Genomic DNA, 15,354 nt, shown 5'->3' on the forward strand with positions numbered 1-15,354 from the left:
AAAAAACACAAAAAATCAAAAAAACAAAACAAAACACAAAACAAAAAACAAAACAAAAAAAACACACAAAAACAAAAAAAAACAAAAAAACACACAAAAAAACAAACAACACAAACACAAAACAAAAAAAACAAACAAAAAACACACAAAACAACACAAAACAAAAAAACAAAAACACAAAAAAACAAAAAACACAAAAAAAACACACACAAACACAAACAAAAAAAACAAAAAACACAAAACAAAAACACAAACAAAAAAACACACACACACACACAAAAACACAACATCACACAAAAACACACCACAAAAAAATCACACACATACAAAAAAACAAAACAAAACAAAAAAAACAAAAAAACAAACAAAACACACAAAAAACAAAACACACACAAAAAATCCACAAACAAAAACAAAAAAACCATCCAAAAAAAAAAAACACCAACCAAAAAAAAAAAAAAAAAAAAACCCAAACACAAACCAAAAAAAAACAAACAAAAAAAAAAAAAAAAATAGAACAAAAAAAAAAAAATCCCAACAAAACAAAACAAACAAAAAAATAACAACAAAAAACAAAAAAAACAAAAAAAAAAAAAAAAAAAAAATCCAAAAAAAAAAAGAAGAAAGTGACAAAGAAAAAAAAAAAACTCAAAAAAAAAAACTCCAACCACAAGCCAAACTCCAAAAAAAAAGTAACAAAGCTCCAACCCAATCCCAAAAAACAAAAAAAAAAATCTCCAAAACCAAAAGAAAATCTCCCAAAAAAAAAATGAAAAAAAACAAAACATCCAAAAAACCTCCAAAAAATCCAAAAAAATCTCCAACCAAAAAAAAAAATCCAGACTCCCAACAAACTCCAAAACAACAAAAAAAAAATTCTCCAAAAAAAAAAAAAAAATGGCCACTCATGTGGTTGAGAAGTATCTGCACCATTTGCACAATGGACACTGTTCCAGATTATCGCACTACGATTCGCTTTATACTGCTTAAATTTCTCGAAGTCTCTTCACGTTTTGCAAAATTGTCACTGTCCAGATTATTGCTCGATCAGTCATTTCAAATTGCTCTAAATTGCTACTCAAACAAAAAATGCACAAAGCAAAAAAAATCAAAACATAAAAAAATACACAAACTAAATTATTATAAAAAATATAAGGCAAAACAAAGTAAAAAAATAAAAAAAAAAAAAGCTTATAAAAAAAGGCAATAATACGAAAACTATAATAGAAAGCCCAGTAAAAAAAAAAGCGCCGTCAAAAACAATAATAAAATAGAAAATTAAAAAAGCAAGATCGCAGAGCACACCACATTAATGACAAAAGAGCGAACAACCAAAAAAAAAAAAATGAAAAAAACAAACAAAGAGGACAATAAAATATAAGTACAAGATAGCAAATAAAAAAGAATAAAAAAATAAATATAACAAAAACTAAAGTACGTCAAAAAACAAAAATAGACACATAAAAGCCGCAAAAACACAGCAAGAGTATAATAGGAGACAAAAAAAAAAATCGAAGTAAACTAAATACAAAGGTAAGCCAAACAAATTAAAAAACAAATAAACGAGAACAACAACCAAGCAAAAAAAAAAAAAAGCTAAAAATATAAGAAGAAAAAAAAAATAAATTACAATAAAAAACAAAAAAAAAAAACAATAAAAAAAACCAAAAAAGCAGTAAAAAAAAAGATAAAATAAAAAAATATAAAAAAAAGCGCAAAAAAAACGACCGAATAGAAATATAATAGCCAAGATAAAACGAGACTGAAAATTAAGCAAATAAATACAAATAATAAGAAAAAAATGTGAAAAAAATGCAAAAAAATAAAAGCCATAAAGAATAAGCCGCAAAAAAAGCACAGAAGTGCAGGACAGAGGACTCTGCATCATTTGCACAATTGTCAAAAAATAAAAAATAACACAAAATTTGCATTGACATGACCACATTACCGCTAACCTTTCATTGCTCAGTGATTCTCTGTACTTTGGTCTCATGTGATTATGTCTCCAAAGTATTTTCTGTCAAATGGCTATCCGTTATCGCACGAGAGGGGCTCCAAGTACCGGAGACAAATTCCTTGTATGTTTCTGACATACTCGGCAAATATAGATTCTGATTTTTATTCTGCTGATTCTGATTGAATTTATCTAATCTACTCCTTCTAATACTGCCATTCACTCGACTGTAATGTATTCCTCGGAAGTGGTTCGGGTTCATAAACCGTGGCTTTGAGGTCCACACAATAATGTGCAATAATTACGTATCATTTAAAGATCCATACCTTCGTATCCTTAGCCTCGAGCGAATTAAAAGCACTGATGTGATAAAATCGTGACGTATCACGTGATACTAATATATATATATATATATATATATATATATATGTAGATATATGTGTGTATAGATTTTTTTTTTTTTTACTGTCGGAAAAGGAGATACGGGATGTTTAAAAAAGGTACGTGAAGATTCTGTCTCCTAATAAAGAGATGGTAAGTCATAAGAGAGAGAATGACTGCATTATAATTTAGGTCAACCACCGATAAGAAAACGATTCCACGAGAATCTAAAGTGAAAAAGCTTACAGCACCTGGTATTCCCAGGCGGTCTCCCATCCAAGTACTAACCAGGCCCGCCCCTGCTTAGCTTCCGAGATCGACGAGATCGGGCGTTCTCAGGGTAGTATGGCCGTAAGCCACATGGTTACCTGAAAAGCAACATTTTATATTTAAAAAATATCAAATTTCGCTTAAAAATATCGAGCGGATCGCGTCATTTTTTATTCTCCAATTGTTGGCTGGTCTATTTTGGAGTTTTTTGTGTGGATGATGCAAACTCATTCTCAACACTACAAATATGTGATCAGATCATAGATTTTGAAAAGTTAACACACGAGAGAATTTGAGAACTTGCACGCTGCCAAAACTCAGACAAGAGCATGCAAAATCCTCTTGGACCCTCCACATCCTGGTCACCAACTCTTCAGAAACAGAGTCATCTTTATTTGCCATGTATGTCCAAAAAACACACAAGGAATTTGGTAGTTGGAGCCACTCTCGTACGACAACAGACAGTCAATTGACAGAGAACACTTTTGAGACATAAAGACGTTGACAAAAAACAGTCACTGAGCAATTTAGGGTTGCTAGCTATCGTAATGCCGGTTCATTTTTTTTGGACAATTGTGCAAAAAGATGCAGAGTCCTCTAGCATTTAGAGCAGTTCGAAAGACTAATATTGCAATAGTCCGGTGCAATGACCATTGTGCAAAGGGCGCCGAGACTTCAAGCGAGTAGTGCGATAATCTGGGACAACGTTTATTGTGCAAATGTAGATTCTCTTCAGTGTGCAATTGGAGCAGATGCTACTAGCATGAGTGGCCAGTATTGGTCAACAACAGATATGCAAATAGTGCAGCGTGGCGAGACTACTACAATGAGTGCACGAGTCATATATAATTGTCTTCTTCCAGCTCCTTCCCCCAGGCAAGTGCTATCGAACAATGCAAACAAAAACTAGCAGACATTCCAACACTTTCGTCCCGCTTACCGTTAACTTCTTAAACAGTTCACTTACAATTGCATTGTAACATGCTGCCAATTTGTCTTGAGATTGTTGTCCCATCTCTGTCGGGCCAATTATACATTATTCGTGCATTCACTGTAGTAGTCTCGCCACTCTGCACAATTTGCATATCTGTTGTTGACCAATACTGGCCACTCATGTGGTTGAGAAGTATCTGCACCATTTGCACAATGGACACTGTTCCAGATTATCGCACTACGATTCGCTTTATACTGCTTAAATTTCTCGAAGTCTCTTCACGTTTTGCAAAATTGTCACTGTACCAGATTATTGCTCGATCAGTCATTTCAAATTGCTCTAAATTGCTAGAGGACTCTGCATCATTTGCACAATTGTCAAAAAATAAAAAATAACACAAAATTTGCATTGACATGACCACATTACCGCTAACCTTTCATTGCTCAGTGATTCTCTGTACTTTGGTCTCATGTGATTATGTCTCCAAAGTATTTTCTGTCAAATGGCTATCCGTTATCGCACGAGAGGGGCTCCAAGTACCGGAGACAAATTCCTTGTATGTTTCTGACATACTCGGCAAATATAGATTCTGATTTTTATTCTGCTGATTCTGATTGAATTTATCTAATCTACTCCTTCTAATACTGCCATTCACTCGACTGTAATGTATTCCTCGGAAGTGGTTCGGGTTCATAAACCGTGGCTTTGAGGTCCACACAATAATGTGCAATAATTACGTATCATTTAAAGATCCATACCTTCGTATCCTTAGCCTCGAGCGAATTAAAAGCACTGATGTGATAAAATCGTGACGTATCACGTGATACTAATATATATATATATATATATATATATATATGTAGATATATGTGTGTATAGATTTTTTTTTTTTTTTACTGTCGGAAAAGGAGATACGGGATGTTTAAAAAAGGTACGTGAAGATTCTGTCTCCTAATAAAGAGATGGTAAGTCATAAGAGAGAGAATGACTGCATTATAATTTAGGTCAACCACCGATAAGAAAACGATTCCACGAGAATCTAAAGTGAAAAAGCTTACAGCACCTGGTATTCCCAGGCGGTCTCCCATCCAAGTACTAACCAGGCCCGCCCCTGCTTAGCTTCCGAGATCGACGAGATCGGGCGTTCTCAGGGTAGTATGGCCGTAAGCCACATGGTTACCTGAAAAGCAACATTTTATATTTAAAAAATATCAAATTTCGCTTAAAAATATCGAGCGGATCGCGTCATTTTTTATTCTCCAATTGTTGGCTGGTCTATTTTGGAGTTTTTTGTGTGGATGATGCAAACTCATTCTCAACACTACAAATATGTGATCAGATCATAGATTTTGAAAAGTTAACACACGAGAGAATTTGAGAACTTGCACGCTGCCAAAACTCAGACAAGAGCATGCAAAATCCTCTTGGACCCTCCACATCCTGGTCACCAACTCTTCAGAAACAGAGTCATCTTTATTTGCCATGTATGTCCAAAAAACACACAAGGAATTTGGTAGTTGGAGCCACTCTCGTACGACAACAGACAGTCAATTGACAGAGAACACTTTTGAGACATAAAGACGTTGACAAAAAACAGTCACTGAGCAATTTAGGGTTGCTAGCTATCGTAATGCCGGTTCATTTTTTTTGGACAATTGTGCAAAAAGATGCAGAGTCCTCTAGCATTTAGAGCAGTTCGAAAGACTAATATTGCAATAGTCCGGTGCAATGACCATTGTGCAAAGGGCGCCGAGACTTCAAGCGAGTAGTGCGATAATCTGGGACAACGTTTATTGTGCAAATGTAGATTCTCTTCAGTGTGCAATTGGAGCAGATGCTACTAGCATGAGTGGCCAGTATTGGTCAACAACAGATATGCAAATAGTGCAGCGTGGCGAGACTACTACAATGAGTGCACGAGTCATATATAATTGTCTTCTTCCAGCTCCTTCCCCCAGGCAAGTGCTATCGAACAATGCAAACAAAAACTAGCAGACATTCCAACACTTTCGTCCCGCTTACCGTTAACTTCTTAAACAGTTCACTTACAATTGCATTGTAACATGCTGCCAATTTGTCTTGAGATTGTTGTCCCATCTCTGTCGGGCCAATTATACATTATTCGTGCATTCACTGTAGTAGTCTCGCCACTCTGCACAATTTGCATATCTGTTGTTGACCAATACTGGCCACTCATGTGGTTGAGAAGTATCTGCACCATTTGCACAATGGACACTGTTCCAGATTATCGCACTACGATTCGCTTTATACTGCTTAAATTTCTCGAAGTCTCTTCACGTTTTGCAAAATTGTCACTGTACCAGATTATTGCTCGATCAGTCATTTCAAATTGCTCTAAATTGCTAGAGGACTCTGCATCATTTGCACAATTGTCAAAAAATAAAAAATAACACAAAATTTGCATTGACATGACCACATTACCGCTAACCTTTCATTGCTCAGTGATTCTCTGTACTTTGGTCTCATGTGATTATGTCTCCAAAGTATTTTCTGTCAAATGGCTATCCGTTATCGCACGAGAGGGGCTCCAAGTACCGGAGACAAATTCCTTGTATGTTTCTGACATACTCGGCAAATATAGATTCTGATTTTTATTCTGCTGATTCTGATTGAATTTATCTAATCTACTCCTTCTAATACTGCCATTCACTCGACTGTAATGTATTCCTCGGAAGTGGTTCGGGTTCATAAACCGTGGCTTTGAGGTCCACACAATAATGTGCAATAATTACGTATCATTTAAAGATCCATACCTTCGTATCCTTAGCCTCGAGCGAATTAAAAGCACTGATGTGATAAAATCGTGACGTATCACGTGATACTAATATATATATATATATATATATATATATATATGTAGATATATGTGTGTATAGATTTTTTTTTTTTTTACTGTCGGAAAAGGAGATACGGGATGTTTAAAAAAGGTACGTGAAGATTCTGTCTCCTAATAAAGAGATGGTAAGTCATAAGAGAGAGAATGACTGCATTATAATTTAGGTCAACCACCGATAAGAAAACGATTCCACGAGAATCTAAAGTGAAAAAGCTTACAGCACCTGGTATTCCCAGGCGGTCTCCCATCCAAGTACTAACCAGGCCCGCCCCTGCTTAGCTTCCGAGATCGGACGAGATCGGGCGTTCTCAGGGTAGTATGGCCGTAAGCCACATGGTTACCTGAAAAGCAACATTTTATATTTAAAAAATATCAAATTTCGCTTAAAAATATCGAGCGGATCGCGTCATTTTTTATTCTCCAATTGTTGGCTGGTCTATTTTGGAGTTTTTTGTGTGGATGATGCAAACTCATTCTCAACACTACAAATATGTGATCAGATCATAGATTTTGAAAAGTTAACACACGAGAGAATTTGAGAACTTGCACGCTGCCAAAACTCAGACAAGAGCATGCAAAATCCTCTTGGACCCTCCACATCCTGGTCACCAACTCTTCAGAAACAGAGTCATCTTTATTTGCCATGTATGTCCAAAAAACACACAAGGAATTTGGTAGTTGGAGCCACTCTCGTACGACAACAGACAGTCAATTGACAGAGAACACTTTTGAGACATAAAGACGTTGACAAAAAACAGTCACTGAGCAATTTAGGGTTGCTAGCTATCGTAATGCCGGTTCATTTTTTTTGGACAATTGTGCAAAAAGATGCAGAGTCCTCTAGCATTTAGAGCAGTTCGAAAGACTAATATTGCAATAGTCCGGTGCAATGACCATTGTGCAAAGGGCGCCGAGACTTCAAGCGAGTAGTGCGATAATCTGGGACAACGTTTATTGTGCAAATGTAGATTCTCTTCAGTGTGCAATTGGAGCAGATGCTACTAGCATGAGTGGCCAGTATTGGTCAACAACAGATATGCAAATAGTGCAGCGTGGCGAGACTACTACAATGAGTGCACGAGTCATATATAATTGTCTTCTTCCAGCTCCTTCCCCCAGGCAAGTGCTATCGAACAATGCAAACAAAAACTAGCAGACATTCCAACACTTTCGTCCCGCTTACCGTTAACTTCTTAAACAGTTCACTTACAATTGCATTGTAACATGCTGCCAATTTGTCTTGAGATTGTTGTCCCATCTCTGTCGGGCCAATTATACATTATTCGTGCATTCACTGTAGTAGTCTCGCCACTCTGCACAATTTGCATATCTGTTGTTGACCAATACTGGCCACTCATGTGGTTGAGAAGTATCTGCACCATTTGCACAATGGACACTGTTCCAGATTATCGCACTACGATTCGCTTTATACTGCTTAAATTTCTCGAAGTCTCTTCACGTTTTGCAAAATTGTCACTGTACCAGATTATTGCTCGATCAGTCATTTCAAATTGCTCTAAATTGCTAGAGGACTCTGCATCATTTGCACAATTGTCAAAAAATAAAAAATAACACAAAATTTGCATTGACATGACCACATTACCGCTAACCTTTCATTGCTCAGTGATTCTCTGTACTTTGGTCTCATGTGATTATGTCTCCAAAGTATTTTCTGTCAAATGGCTATCCGTTATCGCACGAGAGGGGCTCCAAGTACCGGAGACAAATTCCTTGTATGTTTCTGACATACTCGGCAAATATAGATTCTGATTTTTATTCTGCTGATTCTGATTGAATTTATCTAATCTACTCCTTCTAATACTGCCATTCACTCGACTGTAATGTATTCCTCGGAAGTGGTTCGGGTTCATAAACCGTGGCTTTGAGGTCCACACAATAATGTGCAATAATTACGTATCATTTAAAGATCCATACCTTCGTATCCTTAGCCTCGAGCGAATTAAAAGCACTGATGTGATAAAATCGTGACGTATCACGTGATACTAATATATATATATATATATATATATATATATATATGTAGATATATGTGTGTATAGATTTTTTTTTTTTTTTACTGTCGGAAAAGGAGATACGGGATGTTTAAAAAAGGTACGTGAAGATTCTGTCTCCTAATAAAGAGATGGTAAGTCATAAGAGAGAGAATGACTGCATTATAATTTAGGTCAACCACCGATAAGAAAACGATTCCACGAGAATCTAAAGTGAAAAAGCTTACAGCACCTGGTATTCCCAGGCGGTCTCCCATCCAAGTACTAACCAGGCCCGCCCCTGCTTAGCTTCCGAGATCGACGAGATCGGGCGTTCTCAGGGTAGTATGGCCGTAAGCCACATGGTTACCTGAAAAGCAACATTTTATATTTAAAAAATATCAAATTTCGCTTAAAAATATCGAGCGGATCGCGTCATTTTTTATTCTCCAATTGTTGGCTGGTCTATTTTGGAGTTTTTTGTGTGGATGATGCAAACTCATTCTCAACACTACAAATATGTGATCAGATCATAGATTTTGAAAAGTTAACACACGAGAGAATTTGAGAACTTGCACGCTGCCAAAACTCAGACAAGAGCATGCAAAATCCTCTTGGACCCTCCACATCCTGGTCACCAACTCTTCAGAAACAGAGTCATCTTTATTTGCCATGTATGTCCAAAAAACACACAAGGAATTTGGTAGTTGGAGCCACTCTCGTACGACAACAGACAGTCAATTGACAGAGAACACTTTTGAGACATAAAGACGTTGACAAAAAACAGTCACTGAGCAATTTAGGGTTGCTAGCTATCGTAATGCCGGTTCATTTTTTTTGGACAATTGTGCAAAAAGATGCAGAGTCCTCTAGCATTTAGAGCAGTTCGAAAGACTAATATTGCAATAGTCCGGTGCAATGACCATTGTGCAAAGGGCGCCGAGACTTCAAGCGAGTAGTGCGATAATCTGGGACAACGTTTATTGTGCAAATGTAGATTCTCTTCAGTGTGCAATTGGAGCAGATGCTACTAGCATGAGTGGCCAGTATTGGTCAACAACAGATATGCAAATAGTGCAGCGTGGCGAGACTACTACAATGAGTGCACGAGTCATATATAATTGTCTTCTTCCAGCTCCTTCCCCCAGGCAAGTGCTATCGAACAATGCAAACAAAAACTAGCAGACATTCCAACACTTTCGTCCCGCTTACCGTTAACTTCTTAAACAGTTCACTTACAATTGCATTGTAACATGCTGCCAATTTGTCTTGAGATTGTTGTCCCATCTCTGTCGGGCCAATTATACATTATTCGTGCATTCACTGTAGTAGTCTCGCCACTCTGCACAATTTGCATATCTGTTGTTGACCAATACTGGCCACTCATGTGGTTGAGAAGTATCTGCACCATTTGCACAATGGACACTGTTCCAGATTATCGCACTACGATTCGCTTTATACTGCTTAAATTTCTCGAAGTCTCTTCACGTTTTGCAAAATTGTCACTGTACCAGATTATTGCTCGATCAGTCATTTCAAATTGCTCTAAATTGCTAGAGGACTCTGCATCATTTGCACAATTGTCAAAAAATAAAAAATAACACAAAATTTGCATTGACATGACCACATTACCGCTAACCTTTCATTGCTCAGTGATTCTCTGTACTTTGGTCTCATGTGATTATGTCTCCAAAGTATTTTCTGTCAAATGGCTATCCGTTATCGCACGAGAGGGGCTCCAAGTACCGGAGACAAATTCCTTGTATGTTTCTGACATACTCGGCAAATATAGATTCTGATTTTTATTCTGCTGATTCTGATTGAATTTATCTAATCTACTCCTTCTAATACTGCCATTCACTCGACTGTAATGTATTCCTCGGAAGTGGTTCGGGTTCATAAACCGTGGCTTTGAGGTCCACACAATAATGTGCAATAATTACGTATCATTTAAAGATCCATACCTTCGTATCCTTAGCCTCGAGCGAATTAAAAGCACTGATGTGATAAAATCGTGACGTATCACGTGATACTAATATATATATATATATATATATATATATCTATGTAGATATATGTGTGTATAGATTTTTTTTTTTTTACTGTCGGAAAAGGAGATACGGGATGTTTAAAAAAGGTACGTGAAGATTCTGTCTCCTAATAAAGAGATGGTAAGTCATAAGAGAGAGAATGACTGCATTATAATTTAGGTCAACCACCGATAAGAAAACGATTCCACGAGAATCTAAAGTGAAAAAGCTTACAGCACCTGGTATTCCCAGGCGGTCTCCCATCCAAGTACTAACCAGGCCCGCCCCTGCTTAGCTTCCGAGATCGGACGAGATCGGGCGTTCTCAGGGTAGTATGGCCGTAAGCCACATGGTTACCTGAAAAGCAACATTTTATATTTAAAAAATATCAAATTTCGCTTAAAAATATCGAGCGGATCGCGTCATTTTTTATTCTCCAATTGTTGGCTGGTCTATTTTGGAGTTTTTTGTGTGGATGATGCAAACTCATTCTCAACACTACAAATATGTGATCAGATCATAGATTTTGAAAAGTTAACACACGAGAGAATTTGAGAACTTGCACGCTGCCAAAACTCAGACAAGAGCATGCAAAATCCTCTTGGACCCTCCACATCCTGGTCACCAACTCTTCAGAAACAGAGTCATCTTTATTTGCCATGTATGTCCAAAAAACACACAAGGAATTTGGTAGTTGGAGCCACTCTCGTACGACAACAGACAGTCAATTGACAGAGAACACTTTTGAGACATAAAGACGTTGACAAAAAACAGTCACTGAGCAATTTAGGGTTGCTAGCTATCGTAATGCCGGTTCATTTTTTTTGGACAATTGTGCAAAAAGATGCAGAGTCCTCTAGCATTTAGAGCAGTTCGAAAGACTAATATTGCAATAGTCCGGTGCAATGACCATTGTGCAAAGGGCGCCGAGACTTCAAGCGAGTAGTGCGATAATCTGGGACAACGTTTATTGTGCAAATGTAGATTCTCTTCAGTGTGCAATTGGAGCAGATGCTACTAGCATGAGTGGCCAGTATTGGTCAACAACAGATATGCAAATAGTGCAGCGTGGCGAGACTACTACAATGAGTGCACGAGTCATATATAATTGTCTTCTTCCAGCTCCTTCCCCCAGGCAAGTGCTATCGAACAATGCAAACAAAAACTAGCAGACATTCCAACACTTTCGTCCCGCTTACCGTTAACTTCTTAAACAGTTCACTTACAATTGCATTGTAACATGCTGCCAATTTGTCTTGAGATTGTTGTCCCATCTCTGTCGGGCCAATTATACATTATTCGTGCATTCACTGTAGTAGTCTCGCCACTCTGCACAATTTGCATATCTGTTGTTGACCAATACTGGCCACTCATGTGGTTGAGAAGTATCTGCACCATTTGCACAATGGACACTGTTCCAGATTATCGCACTACGATTCGCTTTATACTGCTTAAATTTCTCGAAGTCTCTTCACGTTTTGCAAAATTGTCACTGTACCAGATTATTGCTCGATCAGTCATTTCAAATTGCTCTAAATTGCTAGAGGACTCTGCATCATTTGCACAATTGTCAAAAAATAAAAAATAACACAAAATTTGCATTGACATGACCACATTACCGCTAACCTTTCATTGCTCAGTGATTCTCTGTACTTTGGTCTCATGTGATTATGTCTCCAAAGTATTTTCTGTCAAATGGCTATCCGTTATCGCACGAGAGGGGCTCCAAGTACCGGAGACAAATTCCTTGTATGTTTCTGACATACTCGGCAAATATAGATTCTGATTTTTATTCTGCTGATTCTGATTGAATTTATCTAATCTACTCCTTCTAATACTGCCATTCACTCGACTGTAATGTATTCCTCGGAAGTGGTTCGGGTTCATAAACCGTGGCTTTGAGGTCCACACAATAATGTGCAATAATTACGTATCATTTAAAGATCCATACCTTCGTATCCTTAGCCTCGAGCGAATTAAAAGCACTGATGTGATAAAATCGTGACGTATCACGTGATACTAATATATATATATATATATATATATATATATATATGTAGATATATGTGTGTATAGATTTTTTTTTTTTTTACTGTCGGAAAAGGAGATACGGGATGTTTAAAAAAGGTACGTGAAGATTCTGTCTCCTAATAAAGAGATGGTAAGTCATAAGAGAGAGAATGACTGCATTATAATTTAGGTCAACCACCGATAAGAAAACGATTCCACGAGAATCTAAAGTGAAAAAGCTTACAGCACCTGGTATTCCCAGGCGGTCTCCCATCCAAGTACTAACCAGGCCCGCCCCTGCTTAGCTTCCGAGATCGGACGAGATCGGGCGTTCTCAGGGTAGTATGGCCGTAAGCCACATGGTTACCTGAAAAGCAACATTTTATATTTAAAAAATATCAAATTTCGCTTAAAAATATCGAGCGGATCGCGTCATTTTTTATTCTCCAATTGTTGGCTGGTCTATTTTGGAGTTTTTTGTGTGGATGATGCAAACTCATTCTCAACACTACAAATATGTGATCAGATCATAGATTTTGAAAAGTTAACACACGAGAGAATTTGAGAACTTGCACGCTGCCAAAACTCAGACAAGAGCATGCAAAATCCTCTTGGACCCTCCACATCCTGGTCACCAACTCTTCAGAAACAGAGTCATCTTTATTTGCCATGTATGTCCAAAAAACACACAAGGAATTTGGTAGTTGGAGCCACTCTCGTACGACAACAGACAGTCAATTGACAGAGAACACTTTTGAGACATAAAGACGTTGACAAAAAACAGTCACTGAGCAATTTAGGGTTGCTAGCTATCGTAATGCCGGTTCATTTTTTTTGGACAATTGTGCAAAAAGATGCAGAGTCCTCTAGCATTTAGAGCAGTTCGAAAGACTAATATTGCAATAGTCCGGTGCAATGACCATTGTGCAAAGGGCGCCGAGACTTCAAGCGAGTAGTGCGATAATCTGGGACAACGTTTATTGTGCAAATGTAGATTCTCTTCAGTGTGCAATTGGAGCAGATGCTACTAGCATGAGTGGCCAGTATTGGTCAACAACAGATATGCAAATAGTGCAGCGTGGCGAGACTACTACAATGAGTGCACGAGTCATATATAATTGTCTTCTTCCAGCTCCTTCCCCCAGGCAAGTGCTATCGAACAATGCAAACAAAAACTAGCAGACATTCCAACACTTTCGTCCCGCTTACCGTTAACTTCTTAAACAGTTCACTTACAATTGCATTGTAACATGCTGCCAATTTGTCTTGAGATTGTTGTCCCATCTCTGTCGGGCCAATTATACATTATTCGTGCATTCACTGTAGTAGTCTCGCCACTCTGCACAATTTGCATATCTGTTGTTGACCAATACTGGCCACTCATGTGGTTGAGAAGTATCTGCACCATTTGCACAATGGACACTGTTCCAGATTATCGCACTACGATTCGCTTTATACTGCTTAAATTTCTCGAAGTCTCTTCACGTTTTGCAAAATTGTCACTGTACCAGATTATTGCTCGATCAGTCATTTCAAATTGCTCTAAATTGCTAGAGGACTCTGCATCATTTGCACAATTGTCAAAAAATAAAAAATAACACAAAATTTGCATTGACATGACCACATTACCGCTAACCTTTCATTGCTCAGTGATTCTCTGTACTTTGGTCTCATGTGATTATGTCTCCAAAGTATTTTCTGTCAAATGGCTATCCGTTATCGCACGAGAGGGGCTCCAAGTACCGGAGACAAATTCCTTGTATGTTTCTGACATACTCGGCAAATATAGATTCTGATTTTTATTCTGCTGATTCTGATTGAATTTATCTAATCTACTCCTTCTAATACTGCCATTCACTCGACTGTAATGTATTCCTCGGAAGTGGTTCGGGTTCATAAACCGTGGCTTTGAGGTCCACACAATAATGTGCAATAATTACGTATCATTTAAAGATCCATACCTTCGTATCCTTAGCCTCGAGCGAATTAAAAGCACTGATGTGATAAAATCGTGACGTATCACGTGATACTAATATATATATATATATATATATAGATATATATATGTAGATATATGTGTGTATAGATTTTTATTTTTTTTTACTGTCGGAAAAGGAGATACGGGATGTTTAAAAAAGGTACGTGAAGATTCTGTCTCCTAATAAAGAGATGGTAAGTCATAAGAGAGAGAATGACTGCATTATAATTTAGGTCAACCACCGATAAGAAAACGATTCCACGAGAATCTAAAGTGAAAAAGCTTACAGCACCTGGTATTCCCAGGCGGTCTCCCATCCAAGTACTAACCAGGCCCGCCCCTGCTTAGCTTCCGAGATCGGACGAGATCGGGCGTTCTCAGGGTAGTATGGCCGTAAGCCACATGGTTACCTGAAAAGCAACATTTTATATTTAAAAAATATCAAATTTCGCTTAAAAATATCGAGCGGATCGCGTCATTTTTTATTCTCCAATTGTTGGCTGGTCTATTTTGGAGTTTTTTGTGTGGATGATGCAAACTCATTCTCAACACTACAAATATGTGATCAGATCATAGATTTTGAAAAGTTAACACACGAGAGAATTTGAGAACTTGCACGCTGCCAAAACTCAGACAAGAGCATGCAAAATCCTCTTGGACCCTCCACATCCTGGTCACCAACTCTTCAGAAACAGAGTCATCTTTATTTGCCATGTATGTCCAAAAAACACACAAGGAATTTGGTAGTTGGAGCCACTCTCGTACGACAACAGACAGTCAATTGACAGAGAACACTTTTGAGACATAAAGACGTTGACAAAAAACAGTCACTGAGCAATTTAGGGTTGCTAGCTATCGTAATGCCGGTTCATTTTTTTTGGACAATTGTGCAAAAAGATGCAGAGTCCTCTAGCATTTAGAGCAGTTCGAAAGACTAATATTGCAATAG

At 37.6% G+C, this 15,354-nt stretch overlaps 7 non-coding genes across 7 annotated transcripts; all 7 read right to left on the reverse strand.

Moving 5' to 3' along the window:
- Positions 1-2,574: 2,574 nt before the first annotated feature.
- On the reverse strand, positions 2,575-2,692 carry LOC133474016 (5S ribosomal RNA). The gene has a single exon (XR_009787325.1). It is a non-coding gene; the product is annotated as a 5S ribosomal RNA (ribosomal RNA).
- A 1,898-nt stretch (positions 2,693-4,590) lies between these two features.
- LOC133474017 (5S ribosomal RNA) lies at positions 4,591-4,708 on the reverse strand. Its single transcript, XR_009787326.1, has one exon. It is a non-coding gene; the product is annotated as a 5S ribosomal RNA (ribosomal RNA).
- A 1,899-nt stretch (positions 4,709-6,607) lies between these two features.
- On the reverse strand, positions 6,608-6,726 carry LOC133474011 (5S ribosomal RNA). The gene has a single exon (XR_009787319.1). It is a non-coding gene; the product is annotated as a 5S ribosomal RNA (ribosomal RNA).
- Positions 6,727-8,628: 1,902 nt separating this feature from the next.
- On the reverse strand, positions 8,629-8,746 carry LOC133474018 (5S ribosomal RNA). The gene has a single exon (XR_009787327.1). It is a non-coding gene; the product is annotated as a 5S ribosomal RNA (ribosomal RNA).
- Positions 8,747-10,644: 1,898 nt separating this feature from the next.
- On the reverse strand, positions 10,645-10,763 carry LOC133474023 (5S ribosomal RNA). Its single transcript, XR_009787331.1, has one exon. It is a non-coding gene; the product is annotated as a 5S ribosomal RNA (ribosomal RNA).
- A 1,901-nt stretch (positions 10,764-12,664) lies between these two features.
- Positions 12,665-12,783, reverse strand: LOC133474025 (5S ribosomal RNA). Its single transcript, XR_009787332.1, has one exon. It is a non-coding gene; the product is annotated as a 5S ribosomal RNA (ribosomal RNA).
- A 1,902-nt stretch (positions 12,784-14,685) lies between these two features.
- On the reverse strand, positions 14,686-14,804 carry LOC133474026 (5S ribosomal RNA). Its single transcript, XR_009787333.1, has one exon. It is a non-coding gene; the product is annotated as a 5S ribosomal RNA (ribosomal RNA).
- Between the last annotated feature and the right edge of the window lie 550 nt (positions 14,805-15,354).

Source organism: Phyllopteryx taeniolatus, unplaced genomic scaffold (assembly GCF_024500385.1).
Source record: "Phyllopteryx taeniolatus isolate TA_2022b unplaced genomic scaffold, UOR_Ptae_1.2 contig_82, whole genome shotgun sequence".
Classification (NCBI taxonomy): Eukaryota; Metazoa; Chordata; class Actinopteri; order Syngnathiformes; family Syngnathidae; genus Phyllopteryx; species Phyllopteryx taeniolatus.